General features: G+C 41.8%; 1 long non-coding RNA gene across 1 annotated transcript in view; it reads left to right on the plus strand.

The window, feature by feature from the left end:
* Positions 1 to 17,455, plus strand: part of LOC103002641 (uncharacterized) — a 34,101-nt gene extending 16,646 nt beyond the window's left edge. Inside the window, exons 2-4 of the long non-coding RNA XR_452470.1 lie at positions 11,583 to 11,696; positions 16,940 to 17,007; positions 17,393 to 17,455. This is a non-coding gene — a long non-coding RNA (uncharacterized LOC103002641). The remainder of the gene's footprint in view (positions 1 to 11,582; positions 11,697 to 16,939; positions 17,008 to 17,392) is intronic.
* The last annotated feature ends 3,827 nt before the right edge of the window (positions 17,456 to 21,282 follow it).

A 21,282-nucleotide genomic window follows, 5' to 3' on the forward strand; every position in this document is an offset into this window, starting at 1 on the left:
ACTGCCCTCTGTACCTTGAGCCTGATCTGATACATGAGTTACAGCCAGGATCAGACAAGGTGTTTCAGAGAAAACAAGAGCTTTTGCTCTATCACAGTGCACCTTGCCCTGCTCACTGGTGGATACCTCCTGCCCTTCTCTCTATCAGATCACGCTCTAGAGACCTGATCTGAGGGGCAAATACACATGGGCATAAAGCACTTAGTAAATGACCCATCCCTGAGGTAATAGCTTTTTAACCCTAATGTCTCAAGCCAAAAGAATGAACCTCTTATTCCAGCAGTTGGGGTCTGAATGTAGCAAGTTCTATCAGGGAAAGGGTATAAATGACCAAGGAGGGAGTCCTTTAAGTCAGTGGTCCCCAACATTTTTGGCATCAGGGACTGGCTTCATGGAAGACAATTTTTCCACAGACTGTGGTGGGGTGGGGGGACGGTTTTGGGATGATTCAAGCGCATTACATTTATTGTGCACTTTATTTCTATTATTATTACATAGTAATATATAATGAAATAATTATATTATACAACTCACCATAATGCTGACAGGAGGCGGAGCTCAGGTGGTAATGCGAGCGATGGGGAGCGGCTGTAAATACAGATGAAGCTTCGCTCGCTCACCGGCCGCTCACCTCCTGCTGTGCGGCCCGGTTCCTAACAGGCCACAGACCAGGAGCAGTCTGTGGCCCGAGGGTTGGGGAGCCCTGCTTTAAGTCCTTGAAAACGGGCTACATGGATGGCAGCCTTCTCTCCTATGCCTGAGGTCAGCCTCGGCTGTTATTAACAATCACCAGGACAATCCAGCGTTAATGCGAATCCCAGAAAGTCCTTGACTTCTGCAAGCATGTTTCTGTGTTTAGGCAATATTTTTCCCATAATCTTTTTGTCCAGAAAGAAGCTTGGGATGCAACATAATTGGTGTGCACAAAGCTAAGGGGAAAGGCCTCCACTGGAAGCAGTGGTTAAGCAAACAGACAGCTGGTCTCCTTCTTTATTCCTTTTCCCTTGTCTTTTGTTCACTTTTGAGAGGTTGGTTCAAGCTTGTTTATATGTGTCTTGAGTAAGGTATTCAGGCAAAGGTGTGGGCAGAAAGGAAAGGAAAATGAAAGTGAAGTGATGAAAAGCTAATGGGGAGATTTGGTAGGGAAGTTTTAATGATCACCACTATAAGGGAACTGTTTTTCTTTTAAAATTGTAACTGTTTCTCATAAACATTCAGCAATATAACTCTATTAAAAAATGTTTATGCAAATTCCATTTAGGATAGCATCTAAAACAATAAAATACTTAGGAATAAGTTTCACAAAAGAAGCGCAAGATTTGTATACTGAAAACTACAAAGATTGTTCAAAGAAATTAAAGATGGAAATAAGGGGAAGGACATCTCATGTTTATGGATTGGAAAACTTACTATTAAGATGGCAATAGTACCCAAAGTCACCTACTGATTCAAGGCAATTCCTATCAAAATCCCAGCTGTTTTTCTGCAGAAATTGACATGCTGATCTCAAATTCCTTCATAAATGCAAGAGACCCAAAGTAGCAAAAACAATCTTAAAAAAAAAGAGTAAAGTTGGAGGACTCACACTTTCCTATTTCAAGATCTACTACATACCTACAATGATCAAGACTGTGTAGTACTCGTGTAAAAGTAACCATATAAATCCATGGAATAGAACTGAAAGTCCCAAAATAAACTCTTACTTTTATGGTCAATTGATTTTCAACAAGCGTGTCAAGACAATTCAATGGGGAAAGAATAGTCTTTACCACCACTAGTTCTGGGACAATTGGATATCTACATGCAAAAGAATGAAGCTGGACACCTAACCCACACCATATGCAAAAATTAACTAAAAATGGAGCCAAACCATAAATCTAAGTGTTAAAATTATAGAACTCTTAGAAGCCCACAGAGGTATAAATCTTTATGACCTTTGATTAGGCAGTGGTTTCTTATATATGACACCAATAGTATAAGCAACAAAAAAGAGAAAATAGGTAAACTGGACATAATAAAAATTCATTAAAAAATCCCCCAAAAACTTTTGTCCTTCAAAGGACATCATGAAAAAAGTGAAAAGGCACTCACAATGGGAGAAAACTTTTGCAAATCATACCTCTGATAAGGGACTTTGTCATGGACTGAATTGTGTTCTCCAATACTTCATATATTTTTAAAAATTTTATTTTAAAAAAAGCATAGTTGATTTACAATGTTGTGTTTAATTTCTGCTGTTCAGCAAGGTGACTCAGTTCTACATATATATACACTTTTTCTTATTCCTTTCAATTATGGTTTATCACAGGATATAGTTCCCTGTGATATACAGTAGGACCATATACAGATGGACAGTTGTTTATCCATCCTATATATAATAGTTTGCCTCTGCTAATCTCAAACTCCCACAAAAATTCGTATTTTGAAGCCCAAACCCCCAATGTGACTGTATTTGAGATGGGGCCTTTAAAGAGGTAATTATGGTTAAATGAGATCAGAAGGGTGGGCCCTAATCCAGCATGATTGATGTTTTCATAAGAAGAGGAAGAGACACCAGAGATGTGTATCCACAGAAGAAAGGGCACGTGAGGACACTGTCTGCAAGCCAAGGAGAGAGGTCTCACCAGAAACCAACCCAGCTGGCATCCTGATCTTGGACTCCCAGCCTCCAGAACTGTGCGAAAATAAATTCCTATTGTTTAAGCCACCCATTTTACGGTATCCTGTTTTGGCCGCCTGAGCAGACTAAAACAGACTTCGACCTAGAGTATATAGAACGATTACAACTCAAATATAAAGACAGGGACTTCCCTGGCAGTCCAGTGGTTAAGACTTCGCCTTCCAATGCAAGGGGTGCGTGTTCGATCCCTGGTTGGGGAGCTAAGATCCCACATGACTTGTGGCCAAAAAACCAAAACATAAAACAGAAGCAATATTGTAATAAATTCAATAAAGACTTAAAAAAAAAAAAGGTCCACATCAAAAAAAAAAAAAAAAGAAGAAAGAAATAAAAAGACAGCCTAATTTAAAAATGGGCAATGGCTCTGAATAGATAGTTGTCTAAAGAAAATATACAAATGACCAAGAAGCACTTGAAAAGAGGCTCAACCTCATTAGCCATTAGGAAAATGTAAATCAAAACCAGGAGATACCACTTCACAATGACTAGGATAGCTACAATCAAAAAGACAATAAAATAGATAGCTAGTGGGAAGCAGCTGCATCGCACAGGGAGATCAGCTCGGTGCTGTGTGACCACCTAGAGGGGTGGGATAGGGAGAGTGGGAGGGAGACGCAAGAGGGAGGGGATATGGGGATATATGTATACATATAGCTGATTCACTTTGTTATACAGCAGAAACTAACAAAACATTGTAAAGCAATTATACTCCAATAAAGATGTTAAAAAGAAAAAGAGAATAAGTGTTAGATGCAGAGAAATTGGAACCGTCATACACTGTTGGTAGAGATGTAAAATAATGCAGCTGAGCAGTTTGGCAGTTCCTGAAAAAGTCAAACAGAGTTTCCATTTGACCCAGCATTTCTACTCCTAGGTATATACCAAGAGAACTGAAAACATATGTCCACGAAAAAAACTTGTACGTGAATGTGCACAGAAGCACTATTCATGATAGCTAAAAAGCGGAAACAACCCAAATGTCCATAAACTGATGAATGCATAAACAAAATGTGGTCAATCCATATAATGGAATAACATTCAGCCATAGAAAGGAATGAAGTACTGACACGTGCTGCAACGTGGATGAGTCTTGGAAATATCACGCTAATTGAAAGAAGCCAGACACAAAAGGCATCATATTGTATGATTCCATTTTTATGAAATGTCTGGAATAGGCAAATCTATAGAAAGCAGATTGGTGTTTGCCAGGGGCTGGGAGGAATGGGGAATGGGAATTACTCTAACGGGTACTGGTTTTCTTTTAGCATATCTGATTAAAATGTTCTGGAATTAGATAGCACTGAAGGTTGTACAACCTTGTGAATCTACTAAAAACCACTGGATTGTATACTTTAAATTTTTTTTTTTTTTTTTTTTTGCCACACCACACGGCATGTGGGATCTTAGTTCCCCCACCAGGGATCGAACCTGTGCAGTGGAAGCACGGAGTCTTAACCACTGGACCCAGGGAAGTCCCTGGATTGTATACTTTTTTTAAAAATTTAATTTTATTTATTATTTTTTAATTTTTTGGCTGTATTGGGTCTTCGTTGCTGTGCGCGGGCTTTCCCTAGTTGCGGCGAGTGGGGTCTACTCTTCGTTGCGGTGCACAGGCTTCTCATTGTGGTGGCTTCTCTTGTTTGCAGAGCACGGGCTCTGGGCTCACGGGCTTCAGTAGCTGTGGCTCGTGAGCTCTAGAGCACAGGCTTAGTAGTTGCGGTGCACGGGCTTAGTTGCTCCGTGGCATGTGGGATCTTCCCCAACCAGGGATCGAACCCGTGTCCCCTGCATTAGCAGGCGGATTCTTAACCACTGCACTACCAGGGAAGTCCCCTGGATTGTATGCTTTTTAAAATATTTATTTATCTATCTATCTATTTATTTATTTGGCTGCGCTGGGTCTTAGTTGTGGCACGTGGGATCTTCGTTGCCGTGTGCGAGATCTAGTTCACTAACCAGGGATCAAATCCAGGCCCCCTGCATTGGGAGTGCGGAGTCTTAACCACTGGACCACTAGAGAAGTCCCTGGATTGTATACTTTAACAGGTAAATGTTATGATGTGTGAATTACATCTCATAAAGCTGTTTTAAAAAAACTAAAAACATTTATGCAGACATATAAATTAAAGGAATTTTCAAAATGTAAATACAGTAGCCAACATATTATTTTGTCCAGGTTAAAATACTTTGGAAAATCTCCAGGCCAGTTAATTTCATTTTTGTTTTTTGTTGTTGTTGTTGTTGTTGTTTTTGCTTCACTGGTCTTTCTCCCCCTTCCCTGTGAGTTCTGTAGGATGATGGTTCCTTCCCAATTTTCTCCTTTGTCTAGAACTGCACCCAGAGGTGTGTTATCAGCAGACAGCATGTGCTCCTCTCTCCCCTCCTCCATGCGTTCTGAAGAGGGCAGAGGTCAGAGGGCGGTGCTGGCCTATAAGGTCTGATGCTCACCTCCGTCTGCAGGCCTGAGCATGTGGCCCACTGCTCCTTTTTGTAGAGATTACATCACATGGTCTCAGCCTTCAAAGAATTCACATTCAGGGACTTCCCTGGTGGCGCAGTGGTTAAGAATCCGCCTGCCAATGCAGGGGACACAGGTTCGATCCCTGGTTGGGGAAGATCACACATGCTGTGGAGCAACTAAGCCCGTGCGCCACAACTACTGAGCCTGTGTGCCACAAGTACTGAAGCCCGCGCACCTAGAGCCTGTGCTCCACAACAAGAGAAGCCACCGCAATGAGAAGCCCGAGCACCGCAACGAAGAGTAGCCCCCGCTCACCACTATAGAAAGCCCACGCGCAGCAACGAAGACTCAACGCAGCCAAAAGAAAAACAAACAAACAAAAAAAACTTACATTCAGAGGCATGTAAAATCTGAATGATAACGTGCATTTGAGGACACAGGACTGAAGGCAGGGTGGATGCGAGATGTATTTTTCAATGTGTATCTTTTTGTACTGTTTTTACCATGTGTTATGGATGGAAGTGTGTACCCCCGAAATTCATATGTTGAAGTCCTGACCCCTGCTACACCTCAGAATGTGACTGTATTTGGAGACAGCACTTTTAAAGAGGTAATTAAGGTTAAATGACATCATATGATTGGGCCCTAACCCAATATGACTGGCATCCTTATAAGAAAAGGAAGGGACACCAGGGATGCGAGCCCACAGGGAAAGGGCCATCTGAGGACAGAGCGGGAAGGTGGCCACCTGCAACTCAAGGGAGAAATCTCACCAGAAACCAAACTTCCAAGCACCTTGATCTTGGACTTCCAGCCCCAGAACCGTGAGAAAAAAAATTTATGTTGGTTAAGCTGAAAACGCACAACTCAGATTGTGACTTGAACCCATGGGCCGGGACTCAAACCTGGCCAGAACCCAGATTGGGACCTGAACCCACCGTGTTTTCATTGAGATCGCACACCTGGCCTCAGGACTTAATGAAGCTCAGGTTCTTGATGTCTCATTGCAGAAAGAATTCAGTGAGAGACAAAGTGATAGGTAAGAAGTGGATTTATTTAGAGAGAGACACATGCCAGAGACAGAATGCGGTCTGTCTCAGAAGGCGAGAGGCCCTGAAATATGGGGTGGTTAGTTCTTATGGACTGGGTAATTTCATAGGCTAATGAGTGGGGGGGATTATTCCAACTATTTTGGGGAAGGGGTGGAGATTTCCAGGAATTGGGCCACCGCCCACTTTTTGGCCTTTTATGGTCAGCCTCTGAGCTGTCATGGCGCCTGTGGGTGTGTCATTTAGCTGATGTATAATATTAGAGTGAGCGTATAGTGAGGCTCATAGTCTACTGGAAGTCGAACCTCCCGCCATCTTGGACCTAGTTGGTTCTAACCAGTTTTTGCTGTATCCTCAAGGGCTATGTCATTCTTTTAAAGGTTGTGTTCTGACCCCTTCGCTCCTGTTTCAAAGCCACCTGTCTGTGGTATCTTGTTACGGCAGCCCTAGCAAAGCAGGGCTTTGTATGTTTTTTCAATCTTTGTTTATCCCATAAGAATAATTACGGTAATACAAAGGAACTTGCAATCTAATTCAAAAACACAATGCTATAGACTGAATGTTTCTGTTGCCCCCCCACCCCCCTATTCATATGTTGACACCTATTCCCCAATGTGTTGCTTTTAGGAGGTGGGGCCTTTGGGAGGTGATCAGGTCATGAAGGTAGAGCCCTCATGAATGGGATTAGTGACCTTACAAAAGAGACCCCAGGAAACCCCCTTGCTCTTTCTGCCAAGTGAGAACACAGTGAAAAGACTGCCATCTACGAAGCAGGACTCCAATCCTCCAAATCTGTAGGCATCATCATCTTGGACTGCCCAGCCTCCAGAGCTGTGAGAAATAACATTTCTGTTGTTAATTAGCCTCCCAGTCTATGGTATTTTTGTTAGAGCAGCCCGAATAGACTAAGATACACGAAAAGATAATGAATGAACGGAATGAGGTAATACATTGCCAGTGAGCAAGTGAGTGGATGGAGGAATAGCCATCTCCTTCTCCGGCCCTCAAGCTCTCCCTCCTCCACAGGCCTTCCTCAGCCAGGCCTCCTGGCTCTGCCCACTCTGTGCCTTCCTCTCCCCATCCTGCCTTTCAAAGTCCCAGCTCCAGGGGCACCTGCTTGGGGAAAAGCTTCTCCTACCAACCAGAGCATAATTTTGTCTTCCTCTAGACTCTAAGAGAAATCACTGCCTCCAAGCTTCATTTTGAAAAAGATTTTGTCTTAGTCCCATTTATTTTGTCATGTCTGTGAAGACTGGGCCCACCCTATGAGTCTAGAAGGCTCTCCCTGGAAATACTTGTGTTTGGTTGACTGAGTCTAGCAGTTACCTCCAATCAGAAGACCAAAGAAGATAAAACCCCATCAGTTCTATCTACTTAGTTGCTTTTAAAAGAAATGTTGATTTTTGTAAGTATGGGTTTGAAGGGCTTGTTCCAAGAACAGGAATTTTATTTTTTATTTATTTATTTTTCCCATATTAAATTTTAATAGATATTGCCAAATTGGTCTCCAAAGTGACTTCATCCATTTGTAATCTCACCAGCTATGTATGAGAGGACCTATCTCCCTACACTTGATGTTGACACATGGGAATGTTTGCCAATCTGATGGGAATAAACATGTCAAGTTAATCTGCATTTCACTTTTTTACTAATACGTTGAGCGTCTTTTAACATGTGTCTTAATCCTTTATAATTTCAGAAGAGGAGCTTTTAAAATGTTTCTATAGGTTTCATTTTAGTCTTTGCTAAAGTATAATTTTCCGAAAGGTAACATCATTACTCTCATGCAAATATAAAATGAAAATGTCAAAGATTTAGTCAACTCAGTTAATGAGGGAACAATTAAGCTGTTGTGGCTAATCAGATGCTACAAGCATTTGCCAAACGAAGCCTATATCGGCAAGTTAATACATTGCTAGTTTAGATACAGAACTGGATAATGTCCAACAGGGCCATAAGCCATAGCCTTTGGGGTTGTCTGTTCCATGGGAGAGAAATTAATTTGCATTTCCACTAGAGAAAAATCTACAAGTTAACCTCTGTTCCTATGGACTTATAAAACAAGGAAATGCCAAGGCTAGTGTGCTGAAAAGAAGGAACCCCTGGTAATGTCTTTGGCTCATTTCCAAGCATCTAAAACAATGCCCAGTCCCTTGGGATAGGGTTTGTGGGTGCACTAACTTAAGAAATGGGCATCAGTGCTGCCAGAGGTGCTTCCTTGTCGTTACTAGGTGACGGGGAGGAATCTGTGGATTTTGGTTGCTTATCTTCCCATGTTCTCAGCAATGGAAATAGATCATTTAAGGTTGGCTATTTGTCTTGGTAAACTGAGGATATTATTGGCCTCAGCCATCAGGAATTAAATTAATCATTCCTATCTCTAAATGTGATTTTCCTAAATTCATTCTACCCATTCTCTAACTCCTGCTCATTCCTTAAAATTAAAACAAACTATATTTAACAGAATACATAATTTTATAAGACATATCTTTCTTTAAACTTATAACAACATCCCCCCATGCTCCATCCCCCCACCCGTCATGGCTACTCCCCAGAGACAACCTCTTTCAACTCTTTTTGCACTTTCTTCTGCTATTTACATCCCTATTTTAATTTTTATTTTATTTTTAATTTTTTTTGCAATATAATTTGTAATTTATTTCCTAACCTCAAATAAAAACAAAACAAAAACACAGCCCAGATATTTCCTCAGGGAAACCCCTCCATATTTTTTAAAAGATCACAGTGAAATTTGCAGATGAGTAAAGGAATACAAAAATGATGTGAGAAAATAAATCTGGCAACAAATGAAAATAACAGATAATCTCTAGAAATAAATTAAGATTATATACATTGAGTACAGCTCAACAGGGTTTGAAGATTTCATGAAATAATCAATGAGTTCATTTACTTGAAACAAGGTGACCTTTACACCAGGGTAGACTTGTTCACCCGCCTCTGGTAGTCTCTAATCTCAGGTTACAACTGCACTCCTGTGGTATGAATCCAGTGTATATTATGAAACAAAAATGAGATGGTGACCATGAGCTCTGTGGACACCCAGACATCCCTATTTTTAAATAATAGGCTTATATTACTAATTCTTTATTTTTAATGTATATATTATCAATTCACTTCCTATCATGAAAGATGAGAAGTTTTTCTACCCTTCCCTTTCCACAATACTCTACACTGGCCCCACGTCCTCCCACCGCAGCCATATTATATTTCATTAAAATCAACACTCAGTGATTATGTTATTTTGATTAAATTAATACTAAAGTATAATATAAGCATGTTATTTTAATATATAATCAAGAGGGAATTCCCTGGTGGCGCAGTGGTTAAGAATCCGCCTGCCAATGCAGGGGACACGGGTTCGAGCCCTGGTCCGGGAAGATCCCACATGCCGTGGAGCAACTAAGCCCGTGCACCACAACTACTGAGCCTGCGCTCTGGAGCCCGCAAGCCACAACTACTGAAGCCCGTGCACCTAGAGCCCATACTCCATAACAAGAGAAGTCACCGCAATGAGAAGCCCGTGCACTGCAACGAAGAGTAGACCCCGCTCACCGCAACTAGAGGAAGTCCGCGCACAGCAACAAAGACCCAACGCAGCCAAAAATAAATAAATAAAATTTTTAAAAAAATGTATATAATCAAGAATATATTAATCATATATATTATATATTATTATATATAGTATGTTATTTTAATTAAATTAATCACAGCCAAGCCATAATTATATATGATTACATCTCTCTCTTTGTAAAACTTAATCCCCCTTGTGTTAAACATTTCTTCATTTAAAAAATTAGCCTAAGGAGAAAAGGGTGGTGGGAGGAATTGGGAGATTGGGATTGGCACATATACACTATTGATACTATGTATAACATAGAAACTAATGAGAACCTGCTGTATAGCACAGGGAACTCTACCTAACACACTGTGGTGACATAAATGGGAAGGAAATCCAATAAAAAGGGGATATATGTATAGTTGATTCATTTTGCTGCACAGTAGAAACTAACACAACGTTGTAAAGCAACTATACTCCAATACAAATTAATTTTAAGAAATTGGCTGAGTTTTCTAGGTGTTCAATGTAAATTCTTTCTCAAACCCTCTGCCAGAGTCATCAAGTTCCACTCAACCCAGTCCCTTTCAATCAGACGGTCCTTAGGTTCGTAAGTGTCCTGCTGCCTCAGGCTGCCTGCACCATGCAGGACTGCTGTGCTGAGACCACCTTGACCCTTGTCCGGAGAGTTCCCTTTGACTCCCCTCTGTTGAGTTTTCTACTTCCGGGCTCCCATTTCCTCCCTCTTTTCACAATTTTCAGTATTTCCTGATAAAGTATATTTGGCAAGCAAAGCTTTTGAAATATCTGAGCATGTCTTTACTGGATTAACACACTATACTTGATTCATAGTTTGGCTGGGTATAATATTCCTAGTCTAAAATCATTCTCTCAGATTTCTGAAGGTTTTGTTCCACTGTCTGCCAGCTTCCAGTGTTGTGGTTGAGGAGTGTAATGTTGCTCTGATTCCTCCTCTTTTGTTTGTGATCTGTTTCTCCTCCTTGGAAGGTTTTAGGGTCTTATTTTTACCCTGGGTCCTCTGAAATAGCAGGATTATGTGCCTCAGCAAAGGTCTTTTTTTGCTTGTTGGCCTATTCCCTTTAAATGGAATCCTTAAATTTTAGCTTTCATTGAAAGTGGGGCCTTGTTAACATCAATAGTGGTGATGAAGTGAAAGAGGGGGATTCATAATGTAATCTAGTGAGTAACAATCAGAAATCATGCCAGGATATGAGAAGGACCCCTACTCTTATTGGTCCAGTGGTGGATGAATATGCAAAGAAAACATTTTTAAGCCAAATCCTGGGGACTCAGCAAGAACAGTATAATTTGTACCTTGGGAGGATTCTAGTTTTTGGAGATTCTTCTAATTTATCAAAAGCCTCTTTCTACTAAGAAGCTTATTATTGAAATAGAAGACAGAGTATATATCAGATGTAGATCAGCAATCTTTCAGAGCTCATTAGAGTGTTTCAAGGCTTTGTCCTTTGATTTAATACTATTGTGGTGTAAATGAAAGGACCATCTATTTTGTGGGGGTTATTAGTATAGGTTCTCTGTCTCATAAAGAAATGAAACAAACCAGTTGCAAAGTAGGGAAAGAATCTGGAACAGGACATAGCTCCTTTGTACACTTCCTAACTGTGTAATTTTCGTTGGCACATGTGCAGATTCACAAGCACTGCCATTTGATACAATTTCTCCGATTATAACTTTTTTTTTGAAATGCAAAAAGAGCTAAGAACATAAGATTTACTTTTCCCTCCCTAGTTCTCCTGTCTCTTTTGGCCTCATTCTTGTGCCTTGTTTTTCCAGGGAGAAGAGTCTGATCTGGTTGAGGCTGCACAGTCCCTACGAGGGGAATTTCTAACGAGATGGACGTGAGCTGTATTTGGTTGGACTCTTTCCAAACATGTTAACATTCTTTATGTAAGTACAGACATAGGGGGAAAAATGCAAGCAGAGGTTAGATGAACTGTCCTAGAGTCTAGAAGGGGATGCCAGGACCCTCCCGCTGCACCAGTCCCTGAAGAGGGCGCTTTTAATGGCTACATTCTTTTTTTTTTTTTTAACTGCTGCTTTAATTTAATTTAATTTATTTATTTATTTGGCCACGCAGCGCAGCATGAGGGATCTTAGTTCCCCGACCAGGGATCGAACCCAAGCCCCCTGCATTGGAAGCACGGAGTCTTAACCACTGGACCGCCAGCGAAGTCCTGATGGCCGTATTCTAACTAAGCCACAGATCCGTAGAGTCCTGTGATTCTTGGAGGGCAGACAGTGGTTGTAGTGTTGGCAGTAACTTACCTTGAAAATATATATATATATGTATATTTTAATCCTCACTCTAGATACAGCATCAGACACCCTAATTCTAAGCACAAATACACACTCTAGGGGTGGCTAGGGAGCATATAATCAAATGCCCGCACTCCAGCTGTCTTTCTCTCTAATCCACAACAGAGAATTTGTTAATTGGTCCAATGGGTGTTAGAAAAGTGATTTTATTGTTGACATTCGTTTCGTTTGAGAGATGGGTTGGCTAAAATTTAGCAAGCCCTTCACCTCTCATCCCTGAAATGGTATCTAAGGCTCGAACTGAATGGTCCTATGTCCAACTTCTGACTCAGAGGATTCTGGTTGCCTGATGCCAACCAGGAAATTACTTCTGGGACATGGTTGTGTTTTTGTCTTGACATTAACATATAATGCCAGGTGCGGTGAGACCTGAGACTTACGGAGCTTAAAAAACACAGTGTTGGGCTTCCCTGGTGGCGCAGTGGTTGAGAATCTGCCTGCTAATGCAGGGGACACGGGTTCGAGCCCTGGTCTGGGAAGATCCCACATGCCGCGGAGCAACTAGGCCCGTGAGCCACAACTACTGAGCCTGCGCGTCTGGAGCCTGTGTTCCGCAACAAGAGAGGCCGTGATAGTGAGAGGCCTGCGCACCATGATGAAGAGTGGCCTCCACTTGCCACAACTAGAGAAAGCCCTCGCACAGAAACGAAGACCCAACACAGCCATAAATAAAAAACAAACAAAAAAAAACTGATAGAAGAGCTATAAAACTTGTAAAATGCCATTATAGGGATCCCATAAATGTAAAACTGCCAACAGAGTTTGGATATTTACACCTAGTGTTTGTCCCTTCACAGAGGGAAACATGCACAAAGCCACTATAATAACCCTTCAAAACCAGATAGTATTCTGACAGCTCAGTTTAGAAAAAAAAAAAACAAAAAACAACACAGTGTAGGGGCTTCCCTGGTGGCACAGTGGTTAAGAATCCGCCTGCCAATGCAGGGGACATGGGTTCGAGCCCTGGTCCGGGAAGATCCCACATGCCGCAGGGCAACTAAGCCCGTGCGCCACAACTACTGAGCCTGCGCTCTAGAGCCCGCGCGCCACAACTACTGAAGCCCGAGTGCCTGGAGCCCGTGCTCCGCAACAAGAGAAGCCATCGCGGTGAGAAGCCCGTGCACCGCAACGAAGAGTAGCCCTCCCTCGCCACAACTAGAGAAAGCCTGCACACAGCAACGAAGACCCAACACAGCCAAAAAAACCCAGAAAACAAAAAAAACCCCAAAACACGGTGTAGGACTATATTGGGCTTTCTTTTTATGTTCAATACATGTTTGCGTTTGGTCTGTGAGTTGCTTCCATTCAAACAAATTACCTTTTGTTAAGTGTATGGGGCTGGGGGTGGGGGGTAGGGGGACCTTCAGCCCTGACAAACCAGTGGTGGCTACTGACATTTACCAAAAAAGAATCTACCAGTTACGTATGACCACGCTGACTAAGGTCTGTTTTCAATAGTTGTTCGTGTGGATAGGTCATGATTTGTGACTTACTAACCTCCTTTCCTGGATTTAAAAGTGAAAAATGAGTCCAGTGGGCTCTGCTGTTCTATGCTCCCCTGTGCTTGAGAGAATGTCTTCACCACCTGAAAGCACCTTCAGAACTGCAGGCAGAGAAAAGGGATGTCGCCCGTGTGGCCAGGGCCAGGGTGGGATTAACCCAGAGGTGATTATAACACTTGCCATTTGGAAGATGCACATGGGGCAAGACCTGTGGTAGGTGTGAGACTTAGCTTACCTCATTTAGGCCTTGTAACATCTCAGTGAGACGCGCATATTCTAATCAAGAAATGGAAACTGTAAGAGGTTAAGGAACTTGCCTGTGGTCTCACGACTGGGAAGTGGGGAAGCAGAATTTGGAATCCAGGTCTGCCTTCTTTGAAGCCCATGGAACTCGGGTGATGGCTCTAATCTTCATTGAAAGTAATGGTAAGGAAAAAAAAGTGATGTTACTCTTCTATGAATCAGACTGAAATCAACTAAGTGCACATTAACAGAGAAAGTGTTTGTTTGTGATTCAGAAAAGCCTAGGAACAAATGCTGGTTCTGCCATCTACCAGATGCGTGCTATTGGCAAGTACTAAATTTTTCTATGGGCCTGATTTTCCTCATCTGTAAAATGGGACTGATTTTACTTTCTTTTCAAATTTATTGTGAAACATGAGTGATATTGGAAATACAGCAAGCACTGTACTTAATGCATAGCGGTCCTCCTTCTGTGTTCTTTCTCCCTTGGGGGAATGTCCCCTTGGTAAGATATGGAGGCAGATATTAAATTCATTCATCTTTGCATCCCAGGAATTTCAGACAGCGCTAGCCTGTTGAACATTCTCACTGAATGTTTTTTGACTTAACTGATCTAGAACTTGTTCTGTGACTGATTGTGAGCAGGGCTTTGAGCCCACGGGGCGGAAGGCAGTGGTATAGGAATATGCGGACAAGCACAGGGGGCACTTTCACTGCATGTTAAGATCAAATGGGCAGTCAGGAGTGGAAACAGAATCCATGCCCTAAAGGACAGGGCCACCCTTCACAGGATTCCTGATCTAAGAGGAAACAAGGTCGTGATTTGGAGAAGTCATAAAACTAAATATGTGAGCCAACAGTCAAGCCAAATAGGAGGACCTGAAGTACTGTTCAAAAGAAAATCAATAATTTCACAAACATATATTGTTTAGGATTAAAAATTTTAAACTATTACATTTAGTATCTAATAGGAAACTAATGGAGGATTATAGATAACAAAACTGGCAATTTCATGAAGAATTAAATAGCATGGTTGTGAACAGAAACCAAACATGTTCTCTTAGGATTTCCTCAGTGCTTCAGGTCTAAGCCTTGAAATATTCAGTTTTTCATTTCCAATTCCTCTTTCGTTTTCAGTATTTATCCATTGCATGTGTGAAGGGAAGATCAAGGGGAAAGAGAGGAGGTCAGAAGGAAACTGACATGGCAGTCTTGGCAGGGACATAGGAGTCAGGGCTGGGGGTCTAGAGAGGATTCCCAGCCCAGAGCCAACCCCAAGTACAAGCAATGATGACATAGACGGACTTGTACATGCAGCTTCCCTCCACTCCTGGAGAAGAGGCTTTTAGTGTTTCTTAGCAAACCTGTGGCCAATTTGGTCAGCCACCTGACAAAACCCTAGCTCTAAACATAACCTAACCCTAAATCTAAGCAAATCGTGGTGATGAAGTTTTGATGAGTGGTGTGCTTTCATTTCTTAATGCCCATCATTGCACAGCAGGGCACGCTTCTGTGCCGGTGTTCCCATGTTTTGTCAGATGGCCAGTCAGAGCGGAGGGGACGGCCACTGGGGTTTGGGTGCTCTCAGAGCAGAGACATGTGTCAGAGACCAGGCCTGCATCTACAGATATGCTTTGCCAAGGGTGTTAGACTAAGGGACTAGCATCTTTTCTTAAGGCCAGGGAGTATATTTAGTGGGGTGTTTGTATCCTGTGTAGGGGAGCACAAGTATCTTTGAAGTTCCTCTTCTCTTAACGTCTCTCTCCATTTTCCATCTTTCTACTATAGGGAAATAATTTCAGCATCTAGCAATCACGTTCCCCTTCTTCTAATTGCTAAAGTATAATTTTCAAAAAGTTAAAAGCATACTTCTTATTGCAAACATAAAATGAACACAGACCAACAATTTTATTCAACTCATTAATTAATGATGAAACCAGTAAGATGTTAAGACTAGTTGAAAGGAGAATTTGAAATAGGTACAGACGCAGATATTAGTCAAGAATGCTGAAGTGAATTTGCTAACATGCAAAACTGATTAATATCCTAGAGGGGATATCTCAATGGACTGAAGTTTATTTGCATTGCTTTGGACAAGAATTGTTTGTATTACTATCCATTTTCTACAAGTTGTCTTTTAAAGTGTACGATTCAGTGGTTTTCAGTATATTCACAATGTTGGGCCAGCATCACCCCATTTTCCAAAACATTTTCATCACTCCAAAGGAAACCCTGTACCCATAAAGCAGTTACTCTTAATTTCTCCCATTCATCCCTCCCCTCAGCCCATGGCAGCCACTAATCCACTTTCCATTTCTATGGATTTGCCTATTCCGGACATTTCATATAAATGGAATCATATAATATGTGCTTCTTCGTGTCTGGTTTTCATTTTGTATAGTGGTTTTCAAGATTCATCCATGTTGCATTGAGGCATATGCCAGTACTTCATTCATGGCTGAATAATACTCTGTTGTTTGGATATAACAGATTTTGTGTACCTATTCATCAGCTGTTGGACATTTGGTTTGTTTCCACTTTTTAACTATTATGAGTAATGTTGCTATGAACCTTCATGTAAATTTTTGTGTGAACATAGGTTTTCTTTCTTTTTAAAAAATTATTTATTTATTTATTTATTGGCTGCGTTGGGTCTTAGTGGGCTCTTCGTTGTGGTGCGCAGGCTTCTCTCTAGTTGTGCTAAGTGGGCTCCAGAGCACGGGCTCAGTAGTTGTGGCGTGCGGGATTAGTAATACCCCGTGGCATGGGGGATCTTAGTTCCCCAACCAGGGATTGAACCGGCATCCCCTGCATTGCAAGACGGATTCTTAACCACTGGACCACTCGGGGAATCCAGAACATAGGTCTTCAATGTTTTCATTCTCTTGGGTATATATACCTAGGAGTAGAATTGCTGGGTCAATAGTAACTTCATGTTTAACTTTTTGAGGAACTTTCAAACTGTTTCTCAAAGTGGCTACACCATTTACATTTTCAACAGCAATGTATGACAGTTCCTGTGTCACCAACACTTGTTATTGTCTATGTTTTTTCTTCTTTTAATTGCAGCCGTCCTAGTGAGTGCAATGCGGTATCTCACTGTAGTTTGATGTGCATTTCCCTGATGGCTAATGATGGTAAGCATCTTTTCATGTGCTTATTGTCTATTTGCACATCTTCTTGGGAGAAATCTCTGGCTGTTTTCTTTTAATATTCCAGTTCACCAATGCACTTTGTGTGATCTACTGTTATACCCATGTGTGGAGTTCTCAGTTTCAGGTATTGTATTGTTCCATTCTAGGATTTCTATTTGACCTGTGTGTGTGTGTGTGTGTGTGTGTGTGTGTATCTATCTATCTATCTATATATATCTCCACTTCTTTGCTGAAATTATTTATATTTTCATTGCAATTCTTGAACTTATTATTTACATATATTCTACTCTGTATCTGGTAACTCCAATATCTGGCTATTTCGTGAATTTGTTACTAATAGATTTTGTTATTTTCTCTTGATTTTTAGTCATTGTTTCCTCTTATGCCTGGTAACGTATTGATGCTGAATATGGAGTATGAAAGACCATGGAAAAAAAGTGAGTCTTTGGATGGTGCTATCATCTGTTGGGAGAATTTACTTTTGCTCTTGGTGGGTCATTAGGGTTGGGGGAGGCGTTTGAATCAGGCATTGGGATGCTTGTGGGCTGGGCAGGTCTAGTTTTTGTGAAGGGTTGTCTTCTTCTGGCTCTTCTCTACTCTGAGGATGTAATGCTTTGGGGATCCTAACTCCAGTTTTTATCTCTCTGGCCCTGTAAATGTCCAGAAGGTGTGCTTGGCTTCTTAGTCTCCAAGCTGCCACTTGGAATCTGCAAACACTTAGAGGGGAAGAACTTGATCATATGTCTGGCTCACCTCCTCACATTCTTGCCACCTCAAGTCCTTGCTGCCACAGTAGTTCTCTCATGACTTGAAGAAACAGATTTAAAAACAATACTTTGTCCAGCTTTTATGGCGGTTTTTGGCAGGAGGATTGGTCTTTAACTGCCATTACTAGAAGAAGTTTCCCACATTTCTCAATGTCTTGATGAAGATGCATGTTGTGGTTGTAGGGTGGTGGTCTTGATGGCCAGGGGTATGGTATGCTTGTGGGGTGTTGGTTGAGTAGGTTGCATATAATATATCAACTCAAACATTCTAATCTCCTAAGCCTTCAAACCCTTTCCTTAGTCTACAATATGCCAGAGAAGTTTTAGCATCTCATCCTCATTGAATTTAGGCCATTGTTAAATCCAGGCTTCAATAAACCAAGGAATCAAACCTTAGAGCCACTCAGATGTGCTGAATATAACACATTACATCAGGAGTCCCGAGTGAGTGTATATACATTCGTAAATCTTGCTGAATCCAACCTTACATTTCATCCCTCTTGGTGTAACACTGTAGATTCCATTCCCATACATGACCCTCAGCTTCCTCTCAATACACATGGGCAAGATATTCCAACTTCCTTGGTGTATAATCTACCTCCACCTCGTCCCCAGCAGACCTTGCAGTTTTCTTCTGGGCTCAGCTGGGAGTTTATTCTTGCTATGGGCCTGGAGCCAATGAGGTGCAGTGTGGGCAGGTTTTGAGAATGGGCATCCAAATGGGAGACAAAGGCCCCAGGTGAAAGGTCTTCTTGTGAGTGATTGCTAATTTCCTTAAACAGGGGAAAAGGGGCTGCTTCTGTAGGCAGGGGAAGCTTGGGGTTCGGGAGCTCAGCTTTTTAAAAAAATTTAATAATACATTAGTATTGTTTGTTCAGCATCTCTAGAATCTACAATTATGTTTTTTATTTGCATTTATGAAGCTCTATTTTGAATCTTCCCCCCATCCCTCTTTCTTTCTCTTTCTATTCATCAGTCTTTCTAGAGACTGTATTAATTTTTCAATATCCAACTTTTGGGTTTATCTGTTTTCTCTATTACACATTAAAAAAAATATATATATATATATATATATATATTTATTTATTTTGGCTGCACCGGGTCTTAGTTGCGGCATGTGGGATCTTCACTGAGGCATGTGGGATCTTTGTTGCAGCATGCAGGATCTTTAGTTGTGGCATCTGGGATCTTTTAGTTGCGGCATGAGGACTACTTAGTTGCGTCACGCAAACTCTTAGTTGCGGCATGCACGCGGGATCTAGTTCCCTGACCAGGGATCGAACCCAGGCCCCCTGCATTGGGCGTGCAGAATCTTACCCACTGGACCACCATGGAAGTCCCTCTGTTACACATTTGTTTTAATAACTTTTGTTGATAATGTTTTGGATAATTTTGTCAATTTATGCTCTAATTCTGTTGTTCTCTGTCTCCTCTTCATTTCTTTGAGTTTCTGCATTCAACTTTTTAAAAAATTGAGATATAATTGACATAAAACACTGTGTAAGCTTATGGTGTACAACATACTGATGTGATACATTTATACTGCAATATGATGGCCATTGTAGCGTTAGCTAACACCTCTATGGCATCACTTTGGCATAATTATCACTTTGTGTCCACACAAATATTCCCATCACAATCTATGGTCCTGCTCCTTCTTGGTCAGTGTCCTAATCTTAGCAAGAGAATTTGCTGAGGTTGAACACTTAAACTTTGCAATAAAGGGAAAAGAATCTGAAAAAGAATGGACATATCTATCTATCTGAATCACTGTGCTGTACACCTGAAACTAATACAATATCATAAATCAACTATACTTCAGTAAAAAAAAACAACAACCCAACTTTGCAACAACTTTGTAACCTGAACAATTATATTTAGGATCTGAAGATGACCCTTGTGTGTCCTGCAGCTGTACCCTATAAAGGATTCTCTGAATGTCACCATATCTGTATCTTGAGATTGAAATTTAAAACTTCATGCTTATTTAAAAAAAAAAAAACTCTTCAGGCAGTCAGAAACAGCCATCTCGCTCTACACTCTTTGTAATTAACATCACTGTCATAGCAATCAGTGTTTAACAGCAGCAACGGCCCTCCATGCCTTGTCCTCTATCTGCCCATCACACTACCACCAGTGCTCTCTTGAGTAATCCTGTGGCCGCTCTGTGTCACAGATTACCACACCCCTTTTGCTCCCAATGCATGCACAGATAGGTGAGTAGCCCAGCCAGAATTCCATATTGAGGAACTGTGTGTGCTGGGGACCCTCCTGGCATCAGTCAAGGTCCTGGCAGGAAACAGAACCCAACTCAGGAGACCTGCTACTGAGCAGGCGTGGGCAAGATTAGAGAACCACCTGTATGAGTTTGCTAGGGCTGCCATAACACAGTACCACGAGCTGCGTGGCTTAACAGCAGACATTGTCTCACGCTTCCGGAAATCCCAGATCGAGGTTGGTTCCTTCTGAGGGAAGGATCTGTTCCAGCCCTCTCTCCTAGCTTCTGGTAGTTCTTTGGCTTGTGATAGCCTAACTGCAATCTTCACATGTAATCTTCACATGCCGTTCTCCCTTTGTGCCTGTCTGTGTCCAAATTTCCCATTTTATAAGGACACCAGTCATACTGGATTAGGGTCCACCCTAATGAGCTCACTGTAACTTAATTACACCTTCAATGACCCTATTTCCAAATAAGGTCACATTCTGAGATACTAGGGATTAGGGCTTCAACATATGGGTAAAATATGGGTGAGTGTATATGTGGATTGTTTCACTTCCAAGAACTTCTGTACATTTAGTAATAATAGCTGACATTTATTGAGTGTTTATGTTTGTTCTAAGCACTTGAATACATTATACACTGGATAGTACCTATAAAGGAGGTGCTATGATTATCCCAGTTTTAGAGCTGAGTAGACTGAGACTCCCTGAGTTTCCTATCTTACCCAAGGTCAAGGTTGCACAGTGAACTAGTAAGAGGAATGGGATTTGATCTAGGGCAGTCTGTCCCTAGAGGTATGCCCTAAACCACAAAGACATATGTCCTGATCCGCTCACCAGACCTGCCCTCCCGACTTGACCTTGTGCCAAACACATTCATTTTCCAAGCCCCAGTCAAACCACAGCTGTTCTGTGGGGCTTTCTCAGTCCCCTCCCAGAGGAACTGACCGTTCATTCTGTGCACCCCACTGTCCCCAGCATGACGCCCACAACACTTTGTGCCTGCTTTCCTACCTGAGAGTCCTTCAGGGCAGGGAACCCTGTTCCACTCATGTCCGCAGCTCCAGGGCCTGGTAGCACATCTGACCGAGGGGTGGGTGCCGGCGACTATTTCTGGAAGGAATATTTTCTAGCCGTCCCTGCTCACCCTGAGTGCTCTGCAGCACCCAAGTCCCCCTGAGAACAGCTGACTCCCTCCCTCAGTTGTGCTCAGGGGATATCTGTCTATGACCTGCAGTTCTGGACCACAGCTGCCCCTGCCCCCTGGGTG

This window comes from Balaenoptera acutorostrata, chromosome 12 (assembly GCF_949987535.1).
Source record: "Balaenoptera acutorostrata chromosome 12, mBalAcu1.1, whole genome shotgun sequence".
Classification (NCBI taxonomy): Eukaryota; Metazoa; Chordata; class Mammalia; order Artiodactyla; family Balaenopteridae; genus Balaenoptera; species Balaenoptera acutorostrata.